Raw genomic sequence first — 22,749 nt, 5'->3', positions numbered from 1 at the left:
CAGCAGAGCTGCTGTAGAGCCATAGAAACCAGGTCAGCAGAGCTGCTCTAAAGCCTAAGAACCAGGTCAGCAGAGCTGCTTTAGAGTCAGAGAACCAGGTAAGCAGAGCCGCTTTAGAGCCAGAGAACCAGGTCAGCAGAACTGCTTGAGAACCAGGTCAGCAGAGCTGCTTTAGAGCCAGAGAACAAGGTCAGCAGAGCTGCTGTAGAGCCAGAGAACCAGTACAGAGGAGATTCTTTACAGCCATAGAACCAGGTCAGCAGAGCTGCTCTAGAGCCAGAGAACTAGGTCAGGAGAGCGTCTTTAGAGCCACAGAACCAGGTCAGCAGAGCTGTTTTAGAGCTAGAGAACTACCAGGTCAGCAGAGCTGCTTTAGAGCCAGAGAACCAGGTCAGCAGAGCCGTTGTAGAGCCAGAGAACCAGGTCAGCAGAGCTGCTCTAGAGCCTAAGAACCAGGACAGCAGAGCTGCTCTACAGGCAGAGAACCAGGTCATCAGAGCTATTTTAGAGCCAGTGAACCATGCCAGCAGATCTGCTTTAGAGCCAGAGAACCAGGTTAGCAGAGCTGCTCTAGAGCCAGAGAACCAGGTCAGCAGTGCTGCTTTAGAGCAACAGAACAAGGTCAGCAGAGCTGTTAGACCTGGCACCTTGGCATGAGTTTCCCTTCCACTTTTTTGATGGTGTGCCTCGATGTTTTGCTGGTGTTGTCCGCTCAGGGCACTGCGCCACGGCTAATCCGTGCCGCAGTGCAAGTGCTCCCTAGGTAAAGTGTACCTGTAATTGATGTTCATGATTGGTTTATTGGATTTACTGTCAGTCCCCAGTAAAGTGCACCAGGGGTGCCAGGGCTTGTGAATGCCAATGCTGCTGGTGGGCTTGCAGCGCTGGTTGCGCCACCCACAGAAAGCGGCCTTGAAAAATGTGTCTAGGGTCTGCCACTGCAGACCCTGCGTGCGGTCTGGGACTGTCCCGCTGACTGCGCAAGTGCCCCCACTTGCCAGTCCCTAAACCTTCCCTTACCTACATATTAGCCACCCCTCTGGTAGGCCCAAGGGCAGGGTGCATTGTAGGCATAAGGTAGGACATGCCCTGATGTGTGTGGCATGTCTTAGTAGTGAATTACAGCCATTTTCGTTTTTCACTATTGAAGGCTACCTGCTCTCCATAGGCCAGAATGGGCTGCTGGAGTCACTACACGCTGTGACCCCAGTGGACTCATAGAGCATGGTAGAATGTCAAGTTTAGTATGCCTGAACTCAGAATAATAAAATACTTCTTGTAGTCAAGTTTATTTTAATATCCTGGGTTTGTAAATACTACTTTTAGAAAGTTAGTGTTTACTGACCTGGCCATTTCAGTCCGCCTCTGCTGTGTATGTGTGTTCTGCCTAGCAACAGTAAGGAGCAGGGTTGGGGAATCCCCAGAGACAGGTTGGCTGCCAGGTGGTGGGTAGAGGGATGACACCAGGATGGGTGGGAGGAGTACACCTTGACTCTTGAATAGACCTGTGCTCTGCCACCACAAAGCCGGCGCCGCCCCCTGTGGGGCGGCTGATGTCTCTGCCCTGCTGCTGAAAGGAAAGAGCAGAGTCACCATAACAAAGTGCTCCAGAACTGGACTGGGCCAGGCCCAGGCCCCCTGGCGCTAAAGAACAAAAGAATCACTGTATAAAAGTAGGAGCCTGGCTCCTAAGAAATCAGAATCCTGTTTTACCACAAAGAACCTCTGCCTGACTAGAAGGAGAAGAAGACGCTGGAGGAGCTGGCCTGCTGCTTGCCTTGCTGAGAAAGGAGAGGAAGAGACTTGCTGAAAAGACTTTGCTGCTTTGTGCTTGAACATTCTCCAAGGGCCTGATCTGAGCTTGCCCCCTGAACTGAACCCCAGGACCAGTGGGTTCTCTGTGCTTTTGCTCGTCCTCCAATTCGAGCCGTGTGTGCATCCCGCTGGAAAGAGACTGCGCCCCTCATCGCCCCTCATTGGGCCGTGACACTCAGGAGCTTGCCTGCCTTTACCCCATGAGAGCCCCGCTCCGTCCGGAGCCGCTCTCTGTCCCCGGGCTAGGCTGCCTGCGCCCCTGTCACCGCCTGCCACTGGAGTGCGCTGAACGCGCTGTCACCCCTCCCGCCGGAATCCGTCCGACGACTGTGATCTACGCCGGGTCATCCAGCTGCACTGTCCGTGCCCTGTGACCCCGCTTCGCTATCCCCGGACACCTCAGGCCGCGCCGCCCCCGCTGTGGAGACCCCCCTGCACCGCCGTGCTAAGGGTCGCTGGCCGCGCCTGCCTGTTGCCCACACCCGCTGATTGAGGATCCAAGAACACTTCCCCAAATCCGAGAGTCGCACCGATCTGTGCCGACTCTCTCCACGCAACAGTGCTACAGGAATTCCAGTATCGGGCTCGGGGCCCGCACCGCCTTACTTCCCCGTTAAATCCTCACCGCACGCACGTCTCACCGCCGCTGCCCGGGAGCCACCGGGAGGAGCTGTGCACGGCGCGAGCGCGCCCACGACCGATGAGTGAGCCGCGGTAGGCCTGAAGTAAGTCAAGACCGGAATCTCCCAAATGACATTGAGAAACGACTAAAGAAGTATTCGCGTAAAGAACTGTTTGTCTGCTTTAATAATCTGGTGGCATAGAAACAACGTTACTGGTCTTGTGATAAGTCTGCATATTGAGTTAACTATTTTTACATAAAAGAGCGTATTTTCACATACCTAAGCCTGGTGTCCGTTTCTGGGGGGATTAATGGGTTTACTGTGTGTGTGATTATAATTGCTTAACCAACAACGCCTGAAGAATCGCCTTGGCTGCTCACGCCACGCACCTAGAGGGTGAGCAAGGGTCATTCCCAAAGGGGTTATCCTGTGCCCTGACGTAGAGGAGAGGGTTCCTGCTTGACACAAGGGCAACCTTGCGCCAACCAGAGACCCCCAAGTCTAACATTGGTGGCAGCGGCTGGGATTTCGGATTTGCATTTGTAGTTTGCATACAGTGAATTATTAATCACCAGATAGTGAGAGCAGACCAAGTAACGCAGCCACAGGTTTTCATTTTTGAACTGTTGAGACATCGACCATTGCTTCAGCCATGCCTGGCTCACTCCCTGCTGGAAGAGCACTCTCTGTGATTTCTGGAATAGATGAGGTGGATTGGGAGGAACTGGAGGGATACACAGTAGAGGAATTGAAAGGCTACAGTGTAAAACTCCGAGTCCCCCATGCTGGATTCAAGAGGAAGGTCCAGTACACCAAGGCGTTGAGAGCCTGGAAGGAGTCAAGAGACCCACAGAATGCGGGAGACATCGTTCCACCCGACAACCTTGGGGAGCCCAGCAGAGTCCTGTCGCCAGAGGAGCTGGCAGACAGGGCAGCAGACAGGGCGCATGCAATGGAGATGGCAAAGTTGGCAGGACAAATGGAAATGGAAAAGCAGAAGTTGGCCTTGGAGGCACAACAACGCCAAATGGATCATGATATAAGATTGAAGGAGTTGGAGCTGAAGGCGAAAAGTTTGGACACCGCTCCTTCTGGTGGCAGCACTCCACCGGTGCAGGTAGAGTCCAAGGTGTACCTCCCCAAAGATGTAGTAAAGGAGTATTTTAGAAAGGATGACATAGGGCAGTGGTTTAGAGCCTATGAGGTGGCCATGTCTTCACACCGGGTCCCTGAGAAAGACTGGGGAGCGGGGTTGTGGGGAAGGTTCCTTGCTGAAGGGCGTGACACACTGTTAGATTTGCCCCTAGAAGTCCAGACCTCATACCCCCATATGAAGGAAGCTTTAATGACCAGGTGTGGGTTAACTCCTGAGCTATATAGACAGAGGTTCAGGGAGACTAAGAAGATCCCTGAGAGTACGTATGTGGAGTATGTAACTTTTTTCTGCAGAGCACTGGATGGTTGGGTGAAGGGTAGCAAAGTGAATGATTATCAAGGGCTGCTTGATTTAATTGCATGGGAGCACTTGTCCAGTCAATGTTTTCCTGAGCTACGCCAGCACCTGATTGATAGCAAGCTGTCCAACCCGAGGAAGCTTGCTGAAGAGGCGGACCGCTGGCTCAGCACCAGGGTCCACAAGGGTCAAGTGGGAGACTCCGCCAAAGGTGGGCAGGGTCCCCAGCAGAAGAGTGGGGGGGACAAGGGTAAACAGAAAGGGTTCCAAAAAGGCCCCCAAAGTAATCCCCAAGGGAACCAGCAGAAGGGTTCTCAGCCTCCCCCACCCCCGCAGCAGAACGGGGCCCGACAGGTAGGCCTGTTCCAAAGGGGCCCTTCAATTGTTACAGGTGTGGTGACCCGGGTCACATTGCCTCTGATCCTAAGTGTCGCCTGTTTGGTAAGACAGCACCCACTGGTGCTCCACCCCGGCAAGTAGCTCATGTTAATTTTGGGGAGGAGGTAGCAGTCCAGGGGGGTGGGGGTCCTGCGCATATGACCCTAGTCTCGCTAGGAGACAGTGAGATGGTCCCTGAAACCTACTTACCCTCTAACACTAAGAAATATGGGCAAGTAGTGACCATCAATGGAAAGAAGGTTGAGGCTCTTAGAGATACAGGAGCCAGCGTGACCTCGGTGAGGCAACACCTGGTGTCTCAAGAGCAGATTGTACCCAATGCCTACTGTAGGGTTGTCAATGCTGACAACATGGAGAGTCGTTGTCCAATGGCTCAAGTTCCCTTTGAGTGGGGGGAGGTCTCTGGTACTCTACAAGTCGCTGTGAGAACTGACATGCCTGTAGACTGTCTGCTAGGGAACGACCTGGAGAGCTCCCCTTGGGAAAAGGTGGAGAAGACCACGCATCTGAGGATGGTGGGTCTACCCGACTGGGCGTGCGTGACCACCTGGTCCATGGCAGCCAGTAGGGGTGTTGAGAGGGTCCTGGAGCCTGAGGTAGAGGTCCAGGAACCGGCCTTAGGGAGAAGGCGCAGGAGGCGCGGGAAACCGGCCCCCGAAGTTCCTACGGCCCAGGAGGAAGCAGACCCTGAGGGGGATGCTCTGGAGCCTACCGGGGAACAGATTGCCGAACTGGGAGACCTGCCTGAGCTGACCTATTGGCAGCAAGAAGGAGGTCCCTCCAGGGAGGAATTCTGCAGGGAGCAGAAAGAATGCCCTTCTCTCGTGGGTATGCGGCAACAGGCTGCAGACCAGGCCAATGGTGTTCAGGCCAAGACACACTACGTGTACTGGGAGAGTGACCTCCTGTATTCCGAGCCTAAGGCTGCTGAACCTGGGTCAGCCCGTGTGCTGGTGGTACCCCAGAAGTTCAGAACCTTCCTACTGGGGCTGGCTCATGATGTGCCTTTAGCAGGACATTTGGGGATGGACAAGACCTATGACAGGCTTGTCACCCACTTTTACTGGCCCCAAATGCACAAGAATTCAGATTCCTATTGCCGAACCTGTCAGACTTGCCAGGCAAGTGGTAAGAGCGGAGGGAAGCACAAGGCTCCTCTGCAGCCCTTCCCCGTGGTCGGTACGCCATTCCAGCGAGTGGGTATTGATATTGTGGGGCCTCTGGACCCCAAGACAGCCCTGGGCAACAGGTTCATCCTGGTCTTGGTGGACCATGCCACCCGGTACCCTGAAGCCATCCCTCTGAGGACAGTGACGGCCCCCATGGTGGGACGAGCACTGATGGGAATTTTCTCCCGAGTGGGATTCCCTCTAGAGGTGGTGAGCGACAGGGGGACCAATTTCATATCCACATTTATGAAATCCCTGTGGAAGGAGTGTGGGGTAACTTACAAGTTCACCACTCCTTACCACCCCCAAGGAAATGGGTTGGTTGAGAGATTCAACCGAACCCTCAAAGGCATGATCATGGGCCTAGACGGTCCAATGAGGCGTAAGTGGGACGTCCTCTTGCCATGCCTGCTCTTCGCTTACCGAGAGGTGCCACAGAAGTCTCTAGGGTTCAGCCCCTTTGAGCTTCTGTATGGTCACCCGGTAAGAGGACCTCTGAGTTTGGTAAAGGAAGGCTGGGAGCAATCTCCCAGGAAACCTCCCCAGAATGTATACAGTTACATGCTGGCCTTCCGAAACCAGACTAGGCGTTTCAGGCAACTTGCTGAGGCAAATCTGGAAGCCAGCCAGGAGGAGATGAAGCGGTGGTACGACCGGAATGCCACTCTGGTAGAGCTTCAACCTGGACAAAAGGTGTGGGTCTTGGCCCCAGTGGAGCCTTGTGCACTTCAGGATAAGTGGACAGGTCCATTTGAGGTTGAGGAGTGCAAAAGTCCTATCACCTACTTGGTGGACATGCAGTCTCCCAGGAACCCTTTGAGGGTCCTACATGTTAACTGCCTCAAGCCCCACTTACAGAGGACCGAAGTGGGCATGCTGCTGGCCACTGATGATGGAATGGAAGAGGAGACCGAGCCTCTTCCTGACCTCTTAGTAGCCTCTGAGAAAGATGGGTCAGTGGATGGAGTTAACCTCTCACCCACCCTGACGCCCGAACAACAGGAAGATTGCCGCCACTTGCTGGGGCAGTTTCCAGATAGGTTCTCCCTGGTTCCTGGTGTCACAGATTGGTGCGTCCATGATGTGGACACAGGAGACAGCTTACCTGTGAAGCACAAGGCTTACAGGGTAACTGACAGGGTCAGAGCTTGCATCAAGGAGGAGGTCTCCAAAATGCTTGCGCTAGGGGTGGTTGAGTCCTCCAGCAGTCCTTGGTCCAGCCCCGTGGTCTTGGTCCCCAAAGCTGCTGCGCCGGGAGCCACACCTGAACTACGGTTCTGTGTGGACTACAGAGGACTCAATTCAGTAACTAAGACTGACGCGCACCCCATCCCCAGAGCTGATGAGCTCATTGATCGGCTAGGGGCTGCCCGGTTCCTCAGCACGTTTGATTTAACGTCTGGGTACTGGCAGATCGCCTTGACCGATGGGGCCAAAGAGAGGTCAGCATTCTCTACACCAGATGGGCACTTCCAGTTCCGAGTCATGCCATTTGGAATGAAGAATGCCCCTGCCACCTTTCAGAGGTTGGTCAACCAGGTACTGGTTGGGCTGGATGCGTTCAGTGCCGCCTACCTGGATGACATCGCAGTGTTCAGTGCCACCTGGCCCGAACACCTGCGCCACCTCTGGGAAGTGTTGATGGCTCTGCGCCGAGCAGGCCTCACGATCAAGGCAAGCAAGTGCCAGATCGGGCAGGGTTCCGTGGTGTACTTGGGACACCAAGTGGGGAGTGGCAAGGTGGCACCCTTGCAACCCAAAATTGAGACCATCCTGGCTTGGGAGCCCCCCAAGATGCAGGCCGCAGTGAGGGCCTTCCTGGGGCTCACTGGGTACTACAGGAGGTTTGTCAAGGGCTATGGAACGATTGTTGCCCCCTTGACAGAGCTGACTTCCAAGAAGCAGCCCAGGAACGTGATCTGGACTGACACCTGTCAGAAAGCTTTCGACACCCTGAAGACTGCCATGTGCACGACGCCCGTGCTCTTGGCCCCTGACTTCTCCAAGGAATTCCTAGTGCAGACAGACGCTTCAGAGCATGGTGTAGGGGCTGTTCTCTCACAGATGACTGAGGAGGGCTGGGACCAACCCGTAGCCTTCATCAGTAGGAGGTTACTTCCACGGGAAAGTAGGTGGAGTGCAATTGAGCGAGAAGCATTTGCTGTGGTCTGGGCGCTGAAGAAGCTAAGACCCTACTTGTTTGGGTCTCACTTCCGGGTTCAGACGGACCACAGGCCCCTCAGATGGTTGATGCAAATGAGGGGTGAGAACCCAAAGCTGTTGAGGTGGTCCATCTCCCTACAGGGTATGGATTTCACGGTGGAACACCATCCTGGTACAGATCACGCCAATGCTGACGGTCTGTCCAGGTATTTCTGCCTTAGTGACGAGGAACCCCCTGGGCAAGGGTAGTTCTCCCCACATTTCAGCTGGAGGGGACACGTGTTAGACCTGGCACCTTGGCGTGAGTTTCCCTTCCACTTTTTTGATGGTGTGCCTCGATGTTTTGCTGGTGTTGTCCGCTCAGGGCACTGCGCCACGGCTAATCCATGCCGCAGTGCAAGTGCTCCCTAGGTAAAGTGTACCTGTAATTGATGTTCATGATTGGTTTATTGGATTTACTGTCAGTCCCCAGTAAAGTGCACCAGGGGTGCCAGGGCTTGTGAATGCCAATGCTGCTGGTGGGCTTGCAGCGCTGGTTGCGCCACCCACATAAAGCGGCCTTGAAAAATGTGTCTAGGGTCTGCCCCCGCAGACCCTGCGTGCAGTCTGGGACTGTCACGCTGACTGCGCAAGTGCCCCCACTTGCCAGTCCCTACACCTTCCCTTACCTACATATTAGCCACCCCTCTGGTAGGCCCAAGGGCAGGGTGCATTGTAGGCATAAGGTAGGACATGCCCTGATGTGTGTGGCATGTCTTAGTAGTGAATTACAGCCATTTTCGTATTTCACTATTGAAGGCTACCTGCTCTCCATAGGCCAGAATGGGCTGCTGGAGTCACTACACGCTGTGACCCCAGTGGACTCATAGAGCATGGTAGAATGTCAAGTTTAGTATGCCTGAACTCAGAATAATAAAATACTTCTTTTAGTCAAGTTTATTTTAATATCCTGGGTTTGTAAATACTACTTTTAGAAAGTTAGTATTTACTGGCCTGGCCATTTCAGTCCGCCTCTGCTGTGTATGTGTGTTCTGCCTAGCAACAGTAAGGAGCAGGGTTGGGGAATCCCCAGGGACAGGTTGGCTGCCATGTGGTGGGTAGAGGGATGACACCAGGATGGGTGGGAGGAGTACACCTTGACTCTTGAATAGACCTGTGCTCTGCCACCACAAAGCCGGCGCCGCCCCCTGTGGGGCGGCTGATGTCTCTGCCCTGCTGCTGAAAGGAAAGAGCAGAGTCACCATAACAAAGTGCTCCAGAACTGGACTGGGCCAGGCCCAGGCCCCCTGGCGCTAAAGAACAAAAGAATCACTGTATAAAAGTAGGAGCCTGGCTCCTAAGAAATCAGAATCCTGTTTTACCACAAAGAACCTCTGCCCGACTAGAAGGAGAAGAAGACGCTGGAGGAGCTGGCCTGCTGCTTGCCTTGCTGAGAAAGGAGAGGAAGAGACTTGCTGAAAAGACTTTGCTGCTTTGTGCTTGAACATTCTCCAAGGGCCTGATCTGAGCTTGCCCCCTGAACTGAACTCCAGGACCAGTGGGTTCTCTGTGCTTTTGCTCGTCCTCCAATTCGAGCCGTATGTGCATCCCGCTGGAAAGAGACTGCGCCCCTCATCGCCCCTCCTAGGGCCGTGACACTCAGGAGCTTGCCTGCCTTTACCCCATGGGAGCCCCGCTCCGTCCGGAGCCACTCTCTGTCCCCGGGCTAGGCTGCCTGCGCCCCTGTCACTGCCTGCCACTGGAGTGCGCTGAACGCGCTGTCACCCCTCCCGCCGGAATCCGTCCGACGACTGTGATCTACGCCGGGTCATCCAGCTGCACTGTCCGTGCCCTGTGACCCCGCTTCGCTATCCCCGGACACCTCAGGCCGCGCCGCCCCGCTGTGGAGACCCCCCTGCACCGCCGTGCTAAGGGTCGCTGGCCGCGCCTGCCTGTTGCCCACACCCGCTGATTGAGGATCCAAGAACACTTCCCCAAATCCGAGAGTCGCACCGATCTGTGCCGACTCTCTCCACGCAACAGTGCTACAGGAATTCCAGTATCGGGCTCGGGGCCCGCACCGCCTTACTTCCCCGTTAAATCCTCACCGCACGCCCGTCTCACCGCCGCTGCCCGGGAGCCACCGGGAGGAGCTGTGCACGGCGCGAGCGCGCCCACGACCGATGCGTGAGCCGCGGTAGGCCTGAAGTAAGTCAAGACCGGAATCTCCCAAATGACATTGAGAAATGACTAAAGAAGTATTTGCGTAAAGAACTGTTTGCCTGCTTTAATAATCTGGTGGCATAGAAACAACGTTACTGGTCTTGTGATAAGTCTGCATATTGAGATAACTATTTTTACATAAAAGAGCGTATTTTCACATACCTAAGCCTGTTGTCCGTTTCTGGGGGGATTAATGGGTTTACTGTGTGTGTGATTATAATTGCTTAACCAACAACGCCTGAAGAATCGCCTTGGCTGCTCACGCCACGCACCTAGAGGGTGAGCAAGGGTCATTCCCAAAGGGGTTATCCTGTGCCCTGACGTAGAGGAGAGGGTTCCTGCTTGACACAAGGGCAACCTTGCGCCAACCAGAGACCCCCAAGTCTAACAAGAGCCATTGTAGAGCCAGAGAACCAGGTCAGCAGAGCTGCTTTAGAGCCACCGAACCAGGTCAGCAGAGCTGCTTCAGAGTCAGAGAAACAGGTCAGCAGAGCTGCTTTAGAGCCAGAGAAGCAGGTCAACAGAGATGCTCTAGAGCTTAAGTCCCAGGTCAACAGAGCTGCTCTAGAGTCAGAGAACCAGGTCAGCAGAGCTGCTGTAGAGCCATAGACACCAGGTCAGCAGAGCTGCTCTAGAGCCTAAAAACCAGGTTAGCAGAGCTGCTGTAGAGGCAGAGAACCATGTCTGCAGAGCTGCCGTAGAGCCAGAGAACCAGGTCAGCAGAGCTACTTCAGAGGGAGAGTACCAGGTCAGCAGAGCTGCTTTAGAGCCAGAGAACCATGTCAGCAGAGCAGCTTTGGAGTGAGAGAACCAGGTCAGCAGAGTTGCTTTAGAGGTAGAGAACCATGACAGCAGAGCTGCTTTAGAGCCATAGAAACCAGGTCAGCAGAGCTGCTCTAGAGCCAGAGAACCAGGTCAGCAGAGTCGTTGTAGAGCCAGAGAACCAGGTCAGCAGAGCTGCTCTCGAGCCTAAGAACCAGGCCAGCAGGGCTCCTCTACAGCCAGAGAACCACATCAGAAGAGCTGCTCTAGAGCTAGAGAACCAGGTCAGCAGAGCTGCTTCAGAGTCAGAGAACCAGGTCAGCAGAGCTGCTTTAGAGCCAGAGAAGCAGGTCAACAGAGCTGCTCTAGAGCCTAAGACCCAGGTCAACAGAGCTGCTCTAGAGTCAGAGAACCAGGTCAGCAGAGCTGCTGTAGAGCCATAGACACCAGGTCAGCAGAGCTGCTCTAGAGCCTAAGAACCAGGTCAGCAGAGCTGCTTTAGAGGGAGAGAACCAGGTCAGCAGAGCTTATTTAGAGGGGAAGAACCAGGTCAGCAGAGCTGCTTTAGAGCCAGAGAACCAGGTCAGCAGAGTTTGCTTAAGAGTCAGAGAAACAGGTCAGCAGAGCTGCTTTAGAGCCATAGAAACCAGGTCAGCAGAGCTGCTCTAAAGGCAGAGAACCAGGTCAGCAGAGTCGTTATAGAGCCAGAGAATCAAGTCAGCAGAGCTGCTCTAGAGCCTAAGAACCAGGCCAGCAGGGCTGCTCTACAGCCAGAGAACAAGGTCAGCAGAGCTGCTTTAGAGCCAGAGAACCATGTCAGCAGAGCCGCTTTACAGCCATAGAACCAGGTCAGCAGAGCTGCTTTAGAGTCAGAGAACCAGGTAAGCAGAGCCGCTTTAGAGCCAGAGAACCAGGTCAGCAGAATGCTTGAGAACCAGGTCAGCAGAGCTGCTTTAGAGCCAGAGAACCAGGTCAGCAGAGCTGCTCTTGAGCCTAAGAACCAGGTCAGCAGAGCTGCTCTAGAGGCAGAGAACCAGTTCAGCAGAGCTGCTGTAGAGCCAGAGAACCAGGTCAGCAGAGCCTCTTTAGAGCCAGACAACCAGGTCATCAGAGCTGCTGTAGAGCCATAGAAACGAGGTCAGCACAGCTGCTCTAGAGCCTAAGAACCAGGTCAGCAGAGCTGCTCTAGAGACAGAGAACAAGGTCAGCAGAGCTGCCGTAGATCTAGAGAACCAGGTCAGCAGAGCTGCTTTAGAGGGAGAGAACCAGGTCAGCACAGCTGCTCTAGAGCCTAAGAACCAGGTCAGCAGAGCTGCTTTAGAGCCAGAGAACCAGGTCAGAAGAGCTGCTTTAGAGGGAGAGAAGAAGGTCAGCAGAGCTGCCGTAGAGCCAGAGAACCAGGTCAGCAGAGCTGCTTTAGAGCCAGAGAACTAGGTCAGCAGAGCTGCTTTAGAGGGAGATAACCAGGTCAGCAGAGTTGCTTTAGAGTCAGAGAAACAGGTCAGCAGAGCTGCTTTAGAGCCATAGAAACCAGGTCAGCAGAGCTGCTCTAAAGGCAGAGAACCAGGTCAGCAGAGTTGTTATAGAGCCAGAGAACCAAGTCATCAGAGCTGCTCTAAAGCCTAAGAACCAGGCCAGCAGGGCTGCTCTACAGCCAGAGAACAAGATCAGCAGAGCTGCTTTAGAGCCAGAGAACCATGTCAGCAGAGCTGCTTTAGAGTCAGAGAACCAGGTAAGCAGAGCCGCTTTAGAGCCAGAGAACCAAGTCAGCAGAATGCTTGAGAACCAGGTCAGCAGAGCTGCTTTAGAGCCACAGAACCAGGTCAGCAGAGCTGCTCTCGAGCCTAAGAACCAGGTCAGCAGAGCTGCTCTAGAGGCAGAGAACCAGTTCAGCAGAGCTGCTGTAGAGCCAGAAAACCAGGTCAGAGGAGATTCTTTACAGCCATGGAACCAGGTCACCAGAGCTGCTCTAGAGCCAGAGAACCAGGTCAGCAGAGCCTCTTTAGAGCCAGACAACCAGGTCATCAGAGCTGCTGTAGAGCCAGAGAACTAGGTCGACAGAGCTTCTTTAGAGCCACAGAACCAGGTCAGCAGAGCGATGTTTTAGAGCCAGAGAAACATCAGGTCAGCAGAGCTGCTTCAGAGCCAGAGAACCAGGTCAGCAGAGCTGCTGTAAAGCCAGAGAACTAGGTCAGCAGAGCTTCTTTAGAGCCACAGAACCAGGTCAGCAGAGCTGTTTTAGAGCCAGAGAAACATCATGTCAGCAGAGCTGCTTTAGAGCCAGAGAACCAGGTCAGCAGAGCCGTTGTGGAGCCAGAGAACCAGGTCAGCAGAGCTGCTCTAGAGCCTAAGATTCAGGACAGCAGAGCTGCTCTAGAGCCAGAGAACCAGGTCAGCAGAGCTGCTTTTGAGCCAGAGAACCAGGCCAGAAGATCTGCTTTAGAGCCAGAGAACCAGGTTAGCAGCGCTGCTCTAGAGCCAGAGAACCAGGTCAGCAGAGCTGCTTCAGAGCTAGAGAACCAGGTCAGAAGAGCCACTGTAGAGCCAGAGAACCAGGTCAGCAGAGCTGCTTTAGAGCCATAGAACCAAGTCAGAAGATCTGCTTTAGAGCCAGAGAAACAGGTCAGCAGAACTGCTCTAGAGCCAGAGAAACTAGGTCTGCAGAGCTGCTTTAGAGCCAGAGAAACCAAGTCAGCAGAGCTGCTTTAGAGTAAGAGAACCAGGTCAGCAGAGCTGCTTTAGAGGGAGAGAACCAGGTCAGCAGAGCTGCTCTAGAGCCAGAGAACCAGGTCAGCAGAGCAGCTTCAAAGCCAGAGAACCAGGCCAGCAGAGCTGCTTTAGAGCCATAGAACCAGGTCAGCAGAGCTGCTTTAGAGCCAGAGAACCAGGTCAGCAGAGCTGCTTTAGAGCCAGAGAACCAGGTCAGCAGAGCTGCTCTAGAGCCTAAGACCAAGGTCAGAAGAGCTGCTCTAGAGTCAGATCACCAGGTCAGCAGAGCTGCCATAGAGCCTAAGAACCAGGTCAGCAGAGCTGCTTTAGAGCCAGAGAACCTGGTCAGCAGATCTGCTTTAGAGCCAGAGAACCAGGTCAGCAGAGCTGCATTAAAGGGAGAGAACTAGGTCAGCAGAGCTGCATTAAAGGGAGAGAACTAGGTCAGCAGAGCTGCCGTAGAGCCAGAGAACCAGGTCAGCAGAGCTGCTTTAGAGGGAGAGAACCAGGTCAGCAGAGCTGCTTTAGTGCCAGAGAGAACCAGGTCAGCAGAGCTACTTTAGAGGGAGAGAACCAGGTCAGCTGACCTGCTCTAGAGCCAGAGAACCATGTCAGCAGAGCTGTTTCAAAGCCACAGAACCAGGTCTGCAGAGCAGCTTTAGAGCCATAGAACCAGGTCAGCAGAGCTGCTTTAGAGCCATAGAACCAGGTCAGCAGAGCTGCTTTAGAGCCAGAGAACCAGGTCAGCAGAGCTGACTCACAGCCATACAACCAGGTCAGCAGAGCTGCTCTAGAGCCTAAGACCCAGGTCAACATTGCGGCTCTAGAGCCAGCGAACCAGGTCAGCAGAGCTGCTGTAGAGTCATAGAAACCAGGTCAGCAGAGCTGCTCTAAACCCTAAGAACCAGGTCAGCAGAGCTGCTTTAGAGTCAGAGAACCAGGTAAGTAGAGCCGCTTTAGAGCCAGAGAACCAGGTCAGGAGAACTGCTTGAGAACCAGGTCAGCAGAGCTGCTTTAGAGCCAGAGAACAAGGTCAGCAGAGCTGCTCTCGAGCCTAAGAACCAGGTCAGCAGAGCTGCTCTAGAGGCAGAGAACCAGTTCAGCAGAGCTGCTGTAGAGCCAGAGAACCAGTTCAGAGGAGATTCTTTACAGCCATAGAACCAGGTCAGCAGAGCTGCTCTAGAGCCAGAGAACCAGGTCAGCAGAACCTCTTTAGAGCCAGAGAACCAGGTCATCAGAACTGCTGTAGAGCCAGAGAACCAGGTCAGCAGAGCTGCTGTAGAGCCAGAGAACTAGGTCAGGAGAGCGTCTTTAGAGCCACAGAACCAGGTCAGCAGAGCTGTTTTAGAGCGAGAGAACCAGGTCAGCAGAGCCGTTGTAGAGCCAGAGAACCAGGTCAGCAGAGCTGCTCTAGAGCCTAAGAACCAGGACAGCAGAGCTGCTCTACAGGCAGAGAACTAGGTCAGCAGAGCTGCTTTAGAGCCAGTGAACCATGCCAGCAGATCTGCTTTAGAGCCAGAGAACCAGGTTAGCAGAGCTGCTCTAGAGCCAGAGAACCAGGTCAGCAGAGCTGCTTTAGAGCAACAGACCCAGGTCAGCAGAGCCATTGTAGAGCCAGAGAACCAGGTCAGCAGAGCTGCTTTAGAGCCACCGAACCAGGTCAGAAGAGCTGCTTTAGAGCCAGAGAACCAGGTCAGCAGAGCTGCTTTAGAGCCAGAGAAACCAGGTCAGCAGAGCTGCTTTAGAGCCAAAGAACCAGGTCAGAAGAGCTGATTTAGAGCCAGAGAACCCGGTCAGCAGAGATTCTTCAAAGCCAGAGAACCAGGTCAGCAGAGCTGCTTTAGAGCCATAAAACCAGGTCAGCAGAGCTGCTTTAGAGCCAGAGAACCAGGTCAGCAGAGCTGCTTTAGAGCCAGAGAAACCAGGTCAGCAGAGCTGCTTTAGAGCCAAAGAACCAGGTCAGCAGAGCTGATTTAGAGCCAGAGAACCCGGTCAGCAGAGATTCTTCAAAGCCAGAGAACCAGGTCAGCAGAGCTGCTTTAGAGCCATAGAACCAGGTCAGCAGAGCCTCTTTAGAGCCAGAGAACCAGGTCATCAGAACTGCTGTAGAGCCAGAGAACCAGGTCAGCAGAGCTACTGTAGAGCCAGAGAACTAGGTCAGGAGAGCGTCTTTAGAGCCACAGAACCAGGTCAGCAGAGCTGTTTTAGAGCCAGAGAACCACCAGGTCAGCAGAGGTGCTTTAGAGCCAGAGAACCAGGTCAGCAGAGCCGTTGTAGAGCCAGAGAACCAGGTCAGCAAAGCTGCTCTAGAGCCTAAGAACCAGGACAGCAGAGCTGCTGTATAGGCAGAGAACCAGGTCAGCAGAGCTGCTTTAGAGCCAGTGAACCATGCCAGCAGATCTGCTTTAGAGCCAGAGAACCAGGTTAGCAGAGCTGCTTTAGAGCCAGAGAACCAGGTCAGCAGATCTGCTTTAGAGCCAGAGAACCAGGTCAGCAGAGCTGCTTTAAAGGGAGAGAACAAGGTCAGCAGAGCTGCTCTCGAGCCTAAGAACCAGGTCAGCAGAGCTGCTCTAGAGGCAGAGAACCAGTTCAGCAGAGCTGCTGTAGAGCCAGAGAACCAGTTCAGAGGAGATTCTTTACAGCCATAGAACCAGGTCATCAGAGCTGCTCTAGAGCCAGAGAACCAGGTCAGCAGAACGTCTTTAGAGCCAGAGAACCAGGTCATCAGAACTGCTGTAGAGCCAGAGAACCAGGTCAGCAGAGCTGCTGTAGAGCCAGAGAACTAGGTCAGGAGAGCGTCTTTAGAGCCAGAGAACCAGGTCAGCAGAGCTGTTTTAGAGCCAGAGAACCAGGTCAGCAGAGCCGTTGTAGAGCCAGAGAACCAGGTCAGCAGAGCTGCTCTAGAGCCTAAGAACCAGGACAGCAGAGCTGGTCTACAGGCAGAGAACTAGGTCAGCAGAGCTGCTTTAGAGCCAGTGAACCATGCCAGCAGATCTGCTTTAGAGCCAGAGAACCAGGTTAGCAGAGCTGCTCTAGAGCCAGAGAACCAGGTCAGCAGAGCTGCTTTAGAGCAACAGACCCAGGTCAGCAGAGCCATTGTAGAGCCAGAGAACCAGGTCAGCAGAGCTGCTTTAGAGCCACCAAACCAGGTCAGAAGAGCTGCTTTAGAGCCAGAGAACCAGGTCAGCAGAGCTGCTTTAGAGCCAGAGAAACCAGGTCAGCAGAGCTGCTTTAGAGCCAAAGAACCAGGTCAGAAGAGCTGATTTAGAGCCAGAGAACCCGGTCAGCAGAGATTCTTCAAAGCCAGAGAACCAGGTCAGCAGAGCTGCTGTAGAGCCAGAGAACTAGGTCAGGAGAGCGTCTTTAGAGCCACAGAACCAGGTCAGCAGAGCTGTTTTAGAGCCAGAGAACCAGGTCAGCAGAGCCGTTGTAGAGCCAGAGAACCAGGTCAGCAGAGCTGCTCTAGAGCCTAAGAACCAGGACAGCAGAGCTGCTCTACAGGCAGAGAACTAGGTCAGCAGAGCTGCTTTAGAGCCAGTGAACCATGCCAGCAGATCTGCTTTAGAGCCAGAGAACCAGGTTAGCAGAGCTGCTCTAGAGCCAGAAAACCAGGTCAGCAGAGCTGCTTTAGAGCAACAGACCCAGGTCAGCAGAGCCATTGTAGAGCCAGAGAACCAGGTCAGCAGAGCTGCTTCAGAGCCACCGAACCAGGTCAGAAGAGCTGCTTTAGAGCCAGAGAACCAGGTCAGCAGAGCTGCTTTAGAGCCAGAGAAACCAGGTCAGCAGAGCTGCTTTAGAGCCAAAGAACCAGGTCAGAAGAGCTGATTTAGAGCCAGAGAACCCGGTCAGCAGAGATTCTTCAAAGCCAGAGAACCAGGTCAGCAGAGCTGCTTTAGAGCCATAAAACCAGGCCAGCAGAGCTGCTTTAGAGCCAGAGAACCAGGTCAGCAGAGCTGCTTCAGAGCCAGAGAAACCAGGTCAGCAGAGCTGCTTTAGAGCCAAAGAACCAGGTCAGCAGAGCTGATTTAGAGCCAGAGAACCCGGTCAGCAGAGATTCTTCAAAGCCAGAGAACCAGGTCAGCAGAGCTTCTTTAGAGCCAGAGAACCAGGTCATCAGAACTGCTGTAGAGCCAGAGAACCAGGTCAGCAGAGCTACTGTAGAGCCAGAGAACTAGGTCAGGAGAGCGTCTTTAGAGCCACAGAACCAGGTCAGCAGAGCTGTTTTAGAGCCAGAGAACCACCAGGTCAGCAGAGGTGCTTTAGAGCCAGAGAACCAGGTCAGCAGAGCCGTTGTAGAGCCAGAGAACCAGGTCAGCAAAGCTGCTCTAGAGCCTAAGAACCAGGACAGCAGAGCTGCTGTATAGGCAGAGAACCAGGTCAGCAGAGCTGCTTTAGAGCCAGTGAACCATGCCAGCAGATCTGCTTTAGAGCCAGAGAACCAGGTTAGCAGAGCTGCTTTAGAGCCAGAGAACCAGGTCAGCAGATCTGCTTTAGAGCCAGAGAACCAGGTCAGCAGAGCTGCTTTAAAGGGAGAGAACAAGGTCAGCAGAGCTGCTCTCGAGCCTAAGAACCAGGTCAGCAGAGCTGCTCTAGAGGCAGAGAACCAGTTCAGCAGAGCTGCTGTAGAGCCAGAGAACCAGTTCAGAGGAGATTCTTTACAGCCATAGAACCAGGTCAGCAGAGCTGCTCTAGAGCCAGAGAACCAGGTCAGCAGAACCTCTTTAGAGCCAGAGAACCAGGTCATCAGAACTGCTGTAGAGCCAGAGAACCAGGTCAGCAGAGCTGCTGTAGAGCCAGAGAACTAGGTCAGGAGAGCGTCTTTAGAGCCAGAGAACCAGGTCAGCAGAGCTGTTTTAGAGCCAGAGAACCAGGTCAGCAGAGCCGTTGTAGAGCCAGAGAACCAGGTCAGCAGAGCTGCTCTAGAGCCTAAGAACCAGGACAGCAGAGCTGGTCTACAGGCAGAGAACTAGGTCAGCAGAGCTGCTTTAGAGCCAGTGAACCATGCCAGCAGATCTGCTTTAGAGCCAGAGAACCAGGTTAGCAGAGCTGCTCTAGAGCCAGAGAACCAGGTCAGCAGAGCTGCTTTAGAGCAACAGACCCAGGTCAGCAGAGCCATTGTAGAGCCAGAGAACCAGGTCAGCAGAGCTGCTTTAGAGCCACCAAACCAGGTCAGAAGAGCTGCTTTAGAGCCAGAGAACCAGGTCAGCAGAGCTGCTTTAGAGCCAGAGAAACCAGGTCAGCAGAGCTGCTTTAGAGCCAAAGAACCAGGTCAGAAGAGCTGATTTAGAGCCAGAGAACCCGGTCAGCAGAGATTCTTCAAAGCCAGAGAACCAGGTCAGCAGAGCTGCTTTAGAGCCATAAAACCAGGTCAGCAGAGCTGCTTTAGAGCCAGAGAACCACAGGTCAGCAGAGCTGTTTTAGAGCCAGAGAAACCAGGTTAGCAGAGCTGCTTTAGAGCCAAAGAACCAGGTCAGCAGAGCTGATTTAGAGCCAGAGAACCCGGTCAGCAGAGATTCTTCAAAGCCAGAGAACCAGGTCAGCAGAGCTGCTTTAGAGCCATAGAACCAGGTCAGCAGAGCCTCTTTAGAGCCAGAGAACCAGGTCATCAGAACTGCTGTAGAGCCAGAGAACCAGGTCAGCAGAGCTACTGTAGAGCCAGAGAACTAGGTCAGGAGAGCGTCTTTAGAGCCACAGAACCAAGTCAGCAGAGCTGTTTTAGAGCCAGAGAACCACCAGGTCAGCAGAGGTGCTTTAGAGCCAGAGAACCAGGTCAGCAGAGCCGTTGTAGAGCCAGAGAACCAGGTCAGCAAAGCTGCTCTAGAGCCTAAGAACCAGGACAGCAGAGCTGCTGTATAGGCAGAGAACCAAGTCAGCAGAGCTGCTTTAGAGCCAGTGAACCATGCCAGCAGATCTGCTTTAGAGCCAGAGAACCAGGTTAGCAGAGCTGCTTTAGAGCCATAGAACCAGGTCACCAGATCTGCTTTAGAGCCAGAGAACCAGGTCAGCAGAGCTGCTTTAAAGGGAGAGAACCAGGTCAGCAGAGCTGCCGTAGAGCAAGAGAACCAGGTCAGCAGAGCTGATTTAGAGGGAGAGAACCAGGTCAGCAGAGCTGCTTTAGCGCCAGAGAGAACCAGGTCAGCAGAGCTACTTTAGAGGGAGAGAACTAAGTCAGCTGACCTGCTCTAGAGTCAGAGAACCATGTCAGCAGAGCTGTTTCAAAGCCACAGAACCAGGTCTGCAGAGCAGCTTTAGAGCCATAGAACCAGGTCAGCAGAGCTGCTTTAGAGCCATAGAACCAGGTCAGCAGAGCTGCTTTAGAGCCAGAGAACCAGGTCAGCAGAGCTGACTCACAGCCATACAACCAGGTCAGCAGAGCTGCTCTAGAGCCTAAGACCCAGGTCAACAGAGCGGCTCTAGAGCCAGAGAACCAGGTCAGCAGAGCTGCTGTAGAGCCATAGAAACCAGGTCAGCAGAGCTGCTCTAAAGCCTAAGAACCAGGTCAGCAGAGCTGCTTTAGAGTCAGAGAACCAGGTAAGCAGAGCTGCTTTAGAGCCAGAGAACCAGGTCAGCAGAACTGCTTGAGAACCAGGTCAGCAGAGCTGCTTTAGAGCCAGAGAACAAGGTCAGCAGAGCTGCTCTCGAGCCTAAGAGCCAGGTCAGCAGAGCTGCTCTAGAGGCAGAGAACCAGTTCAGCAGAGCTGCTGTAGAGCCAGAGAACCAGTTCAGAGGAGATTCTTTACAGCCATAAAACCAGGTCAGCAGAGCTGCTTTAGAGCCAGAGATCAGCACAGCCTCTTTAGAGCCAGAGAACCAGGTCATCAGAACTGCTGTAGAGCCAGAGAACCAGGTCAGCAGAGCTGCTGTAGAGCCAGATAACTAGGTCAGGAGAGCGTCTTTAGAGCCACAGAACCAGGTCAGCAGAGCTGTTTTAGAGCTAGAGAACTACCAGGTCAGCAGAGCTGTTTTAGAGCCAGAGAACCAGGTCAGCAGAGCCGTTGTAGAGCCAGAGAACCAGGTCAGCAGAGCTGCTCTAGAGCCTAAGAACCAGGACAGCAGAGCTGCTCTACAGCCAGAGAACCAGGTCAGCAGAGCCGTTGTAGAGCCAGAGAACCAGGTCAGCCGAGCTGCTCTAGAGCCTAAGAACCAGGACAGCAGAGCTGCTCTACAGGCAGAGAACTAGGTCAGCAGAGCTGCTTTAGAGCCAGTGAACCATGCCAGCAGATCTGCTTTAGAGCCAGAGAACCAGGTTAGCAGAGCTGCTCTAGAGCCAGAGAACCAGGTCAGCAGAGCTGCTTTAGAGCAACAGAACCAGGTCAGCAGAGCCATTGTAGAGCCAGAGAACCAGGTCAGCAGAGCTGCTTTAGAGCCACCGAACCAGGTCAGAAGAGCTGCTTTAGAGCCAGAGAACCAGGTCAGCAGAGCTGCTTTAGAGCCAGAGAAACCAGGTCAGCAGAGCTGCTTTAGAGCCAAAGAACCAGGTCAGCAGAGCTGATTTAGAGCCAGAGAACCCGGTCAGCAGAAATTCTTCAAAGCCAGAGAACCAGGTCAGCAGAGCTGCTTTAGAGCCATAGAACCAGGTCAGCAGAGCTGCTTTAGAGACAGAGAACCAGGTCAGCAGAGCTGCTTTAGAGCCAGAGAAACCAGGTCAGCAGAGCTGCTTTAGAGCCAAAGAACCAGGTCAGCAGAGCTGATTTAGAGCCAGAGAACCCGGTCAGCAGAGATTCTTCAAAGCCAGAGAACCAGGTCAGCAGAGCTGCTTTATAGCAATAGAACCAGGTCAGGAGAGCCTCTTTAGAGCCAGAGAACCAGGTCATCAGAACTGCTGTAGAGCCAGAGAACCAGGTCAGCAGAGCTACTGTAGAGCCAGAGAACTAGGTCAGGAGAGCGTCTTTAGAGCCACAGAACCAGGTCAGCAGAGCTGTTTTAGAGCCAGAGAACCACCAGGTCAGCAGAGCTGCTTTAGAGCCAGAGAACCAGGTCAGCAGAGCCGTTGTAGAGCCAGAGAACCAGGTCAGCAAAGCTGCTCTAGAGCCTAAGAACCAGGACAGCAGAGCTGCTCTACAGGCAGAGAACCAGGTCAGCAGAGCTGCTTTAGAGCCAGTGAACCATGCCAGCAGATCTGCTTTAGAGCCAGAGAACCAGGTCAGCAGAGCTGCTTTAGAGCCAGAGAAACCAAGTCAGCAGAGCTGCTTTAGAGCCAAAGAACCAGGTCAGAAGAGCTGATTTAGAGCCAGAGAACCCGGTCAGCAGAGATTCTTCAAAGCCAGAGAACCAGGTCAGCAGAGCTGCTTTAGAGCCATAAAACCAGGTCAGCAGAGCTGCTTTAGAGCCAGAGAACCAGGTCAGCAGAGCTGTTTTAGAGCCAGAGAAACCAGGTTAGCAGAGCTGCTTTAGAGCCAAAGAACCAGGTCAGCAGAGCTGATTTAGAGCCAGAGAACCCGGTCAGCAGAGATTCTTCAAAGCCAGAGAACCAGGTCAGCAGAGCTGCTTTAGAGCCATAGAACCAGGTCAGCAGAGCCTCTTTAGAGCCAGAGAACCAGGTCATCAGAACTGCTGTAGAGCCAGAGAACCAGGTCAGCAGAGCTACTGTAGAGCCAGAGAACTAGGTCAGGAGAGCGTCTTTAGAGCCACAGAACCAAGTCAGCAGAGCTGTTTTAGAGCCAGAGAACCACCAGGTCAGCAGAGGTGCTTTAGAGCCAGAGAACCAGGTCAGCAGAGCCGTTGTAGAGCCAGAGAACCAGGTCAGCAAAGCTGCTCTAGAGCCTAAGAACCAGGACAGCAGAGCTGCTGTATAGGCAGAGAACCAAGTCAGCAGAGCTGCTTTAGAGCCAGTGAACCATGCCAGCAGATCTGCTTTAGAGCCAGAGAACCAGGTTAGCAGAGCTGCTTTAGAGCCATAGAACCAGGTCACCAGATCTGCTTTAGAGCCAGAGAACCAGGTCAGCAGAGCTGCTTTAAAGGGAGAGAACCAGGTCAGCAGAGCTGCCGTAGAGCAAGAGAACCAGGTCAGCAGAGCTGATTTAGAGGGAGAGAACCAGGTCAGCAGAGCTGCTTTAGCGCCAGAGAGAACCAGGTCAGCAGAGCTACTTTAGAGGGAGAGAACCAAGTCAGCTGACCTGCTCTAGAGTCAGAGAACCATGTCAGCAGAGCTGTTTCAAAGCCACAGAAGCAGGTCTGCAGAGCAGTTTTAGAGCCATAGAACCAGGTCAGCAGAGCTGCTTTAGAGCCATAGAACCAGGTCAGCAGAGCTGCTTTAGAGCCAGAGAACCAGGTCAGCAGAGCTGACTCACAGCCATACAACCAGGTCAGCAGAGCTGCTCTAGAGCCTAAGACCCAGGTCAACAGAGCGGCTCTAGAGCCAGAGAACCAGGTCAGCAGAGCTGCTGTAGAGCCATAGAAACCAGGTCAGCAGAGCTGCTCTAAAGCCTAAGAACCAGGTCAGCAGAGCTGCTTT

This window comes from Triturus cristatus, chromosome 1_1, assembly GCF_964204655.1.
Source record: "Triturus cristatus chromosome 1_1, aTriCri1.1, whole genome shotgun sequence".
In the NCBI taxonomy this organism is placed as follows: Eukaryota; Metazoa; Chordata; class Amphibia; order Caudata; family Salamandridae; genus Triturus; species Triturus cristatus.
Note: the sequence above shows the minus strand (reverse complement) of the source record.